This window comes from Tupaia chinensis, unplaced genomic scaffold (genome assembly GCF_000334495.1).
Source record: "Tupaia chinensis unplaced genomic scaffold, TupChi_1.0 Scaffold000422_1, whole genome shotgun sequence".
Classification (NCBI taxonomy): Eukaryota; Metazoa; Chordata; class Mammalia; order Scandentia; family Tupaiidae; genus Tupaia; species Tupaia belangeri.
Genome location: NW_006159927.1, coordinates 518139 through 521956, shown reverse-complemented (window position 1 = coordinate 521956; position 3818 = coordinate 518139). Strand labels below are relative to the sequence as shown.

Here is a 3818-nt window from a genome sequence, read left to right as displayed (position 1 = left end):
CCAGGGGATCAATTTTCCCTAAAAAAAAAATTTCTTTCAGAAAAAAAAAAAAAGAAGGGAGAAAGGAAGAAGGAAAGAGAGAAAGAAAAAGAAAGAAGAAAGGAAAAAGAAGAAAAGAAATATTCCAAACTCACAGCCAGCCTGGGCAACATAATAAGATACTCTTTGAAAGAATTGAACATGCTAGCCTGTGCCTGTGGTCCCAGCTACTAAGAGGCTGAGGCAGGAGCACTGCAATACAGTGACAGCCTGTCTAAAACACCACATACACACACACACACATACACACATACTACAAGGAAAAAACTGTAAAACAAATTTGTGAAGCATTCCATATTTTTATAAAAATCAATTTACAAAAATCTATAGCATTTTTGTACACCAACAATGAACAGACTGAGGCAGAATTGATTAAAGCAATTTCATTTATGATAGCCACCAAAAACTGAAATACCCAGAAATAAACCTGACCAAAGAGATTAAAAACCTCTACAAGGAAAATTATGAAAAAATTTTTTAAAAATGGCTACAATGCAAAAGAATAGAAACACACCTGTGTTCTTGGATAGGAAGAATCAATATAATCAAAAGGAAAATTTTACACATTCAATGTGATAGGGCCAGCAGATGGTGTAGTGTGTAAGGAACTGGTCTCCCATATGGTGGACCAGGTATGAGTCCCGGACCCAGCAGCTTGAAACTCACGCAAGCGCATGTGCATGCATGCCCAACGTCCCAAGAGGAGAATGGAAGAGAAGGGATTGCAGCATATCAGGTCCCCTGGAGGATGATTTCTCGCTTTTTCTCTCTTTCTGTGTCTCCAATAAGTGCACATATTTGATAGCATAAATTTCTCTTAAAAAAAGGTAATGTGATTCTTGAGTCACCGCCGCGCAGCAAAGGCGCCGCTTGCGAATCGGACTGGGTCCCGGCCCACTCTGCTCCCGGTTATTCGCCTTTCTTTCTTTCAAGATGCCTGAGGAAGTACACCATGGCGAGGAGGAGGTGGAGACTTTTGCCTTTCAGGCAGAAATTGGCCAACTCATGTCCCTGATCTTCAATACCTTCTATTCCAACAAGAAAATTTTCCTCCGGGAGTTGATCTCTAATGTTTCTGATGCCCTGGACAAGATTCTCTATGAAAGCTTGACAGACCCTTCCAAGTTGGACAGAGCTGAAAATTGACATCATCCCCAACCCTCAGGAACGGACCTTGACTTGGGTGGACACAGGCATCAGCATGACCAAGGCCGACCTCATAAATAATTTGGGAACCACTGCAAAGTCTGGTACTAAAGCTTTCATGGAGGCTCTTTAGGCTGGGGCAGACATCTCCATGATCGGGCAGTTTGGTGTTGGCTTTTATTCTGCCTATCTGGTGGCAGAGAAAGTAGTTGTGATCACAAAGCACAACGATGAGGGGCAGTATGCCTGAGAATCTTCTACCGGGGGTTCCTTCACAGTGCGTGCCGATCATGGTGAGCCTATTGGTCGGGGTACTAAAGTGATCCTCCATCTTAAAGAAGATCAGACAGAATATTTACAGGAGAGGCGAGTAAAAGAAGTGGTGAAGAAGCACTCACAGTTCATAGGCTATCCGATCACCCTTTATCTGGAGAAGGAAGAAGAGAAGGAAATCAGTGATGATGAGGCAAAGGAAGAGAAAGGTGAGAAAGAGGAGGGAGACAAGGACGATGAAGAGAAGCCCAAGATTGAAGATGTGGGTTCAGATGAGGAAGATGACAGTGGTAAGGACAAGAAAAAGAAGACCAAGATTAAGGAGAAGTACATTGATCAGGAAGAACTGAACAAGACCAAGCCCATTTGGACCAGAAACCCTGATGATATCACCCAGGAGGAATATGGAGAGTTCTATAAGAGCCTCACCAGTGACTGGGAAGACCATTTGGCTGTCAAGCACTTCTCTGTGGAAGGCCAGTTGGAATTCAGGGCATTGCTATTTATCCCTCACCGGGCTCCCTTTGACCTCTTTGAGAACAAAAAGAAAAAGAACAACATCAAACTCTACATTCGCCGCGTGTTCATCATGGATAGCTGTGATGAGTTGATACCAGAGTATCTTAACTTCATCCGGGGTGTGGTTGACTCTGAGGACCTGCCCCTGAACATCTCCCGAGAAATGCTCCAGTAGAGCAAAATCCTGAAAGTCATTTGTAAGAACATTGTTAAGAAGTGCCTTGAGCTCTTCTCTGAGCTGGAAGAAGACAAAGAGAACTACAAGAAATTCTATGAGGCATTCTCTAAAAATCTAAAGCTTGGGATCCACGAGGACTCCACTAACTGGCGATGCCTCTCTGAGCTGCTGCGCTATCACTCTTCCCAGTCTGGAGATAAGATGACTTTCCTGTCTGAATACGTCTCTCGCATGAAGGAGACTCAGAAGTCCATCTATTACATCACTGGTGAGAGCAAAGAGCAGGTGGCCAATTCCGCTTTTGCGGAGCGGTGCGGAAGCGGGTCTTTGAGATGGTGTACATGACTGAGCCTATTGACGAGTACTGCGTGCAGCAGCTCAAGGAGTTTGATGGGAAAAGCCTGGTCTCAGTTACCAAGGAAGGCCTAGAGTTACCTGAGGATGAAGAGGAGAAGAAGAAGATGGAGGAAAGCAAGGCCAAGTTTGAGAACCTATGCAAACTGATGAAAGAAATCTTGGATAAGAAGGTTGAGAAGGTGACAATCTCAAATGGGCTTGTGTCTTCACCCTGCTGCATTGTGACCAGCACCTATGACTGGACAGTCAACATGAAGCGTATCATGAAAGCCCAGGCACTTCGGGACAACTCTACAATGGGCTACATGATGGCCGAAAAGCACCTGGAGATCAACCCCGACCACCCCATTGTGGAGACGCTGCGGCAGAAGGCTGAGGCAGACAAGAACGACAAAGCTGTCAAGGACCTGGTGGTGCTGCTGTTTGAAACTGCCCTGCTCTCTTCCGGTTTCTCTCTTGAGGATCCCCAGACCCACTCCAATAGCATCTACCACATGTTCAAGCTTGGCCTGAGCATCGTTGAAGATGAAGTGACAGCAGAGGAGCCCAGTGCTGCTGTTCCTGATGAGATCCCTCCACTCAAGGGCAATGAGGACGCATCACGCATGAAGGAAGTAGATTAGGAATTACTGGGAAACCTCATATCCTCTGTATAGTGCCCTCGTGGCTCCCACAGCAGCCCTGAGTGGCCCTGTCCCACTTGGCTCCCTCTGCTATGTCTGTAGTGTTTGTTTTTTCCTGTCCTTGTCTAAGACAGGAAATAAAGGCCTCAAGTGCCATCCCCCTTCCTAACTTGACAACAGGGTTGAATGTTGTGTATTGTGGGATTTTTGTTTATCTTGTTTTGAAACTAAAGTTTGCAAAATAAAGATTATGCAGTTTTGGGAACCAGCAGTTAGCGTAATGGCTATGTTGCTGGACTCCCACGTAGTCGACCGCGGTTCGCATCCTGGACCTGGTGACTTAAAATCTCACGCCGGGCACGTGTGCATGCATGCCCAAGATCCCGAGAGGAGAATGGAGAAGGGATTGCAGTGTGACCATCCCCCCGGGGGGTGATTTCTCGCTTTCTGTCTCTATGTCTTTGTCTGTCTGTCTGGTGAGCGCACGCGCCCTATAGCGAAAATCTCTCCAAAAAAAAAAAAAAAATGATGATGCAGTTTTATTAAAAAAAAAAAAAGGTAATGTGATTCTGATGAAATTGCTGGCAAAATTCTTCACAGAAATAGAAAAAACAATCATAAAATTTATCTGGAGTCATAAAAGGCCTCATATCACCAAGGCAATTCTGTGCAAAAAAAGAATG

At 45.0% G+C, this 3818-nt stretch overlaps 1 pseudogene; it reads left to right on the top strand.

Annotated features, from left to right (window-relative positions):
- Positions 1–895: 895 nt before the first annotated feature.
- LOC102484505 (heat shock protein HSP 90-beta pseudogene) lies at positions 896–3395 on the top strand (annotated as a pseudogene).
- Positions 3396–3818: the final 423 nt, after the last annotated feature.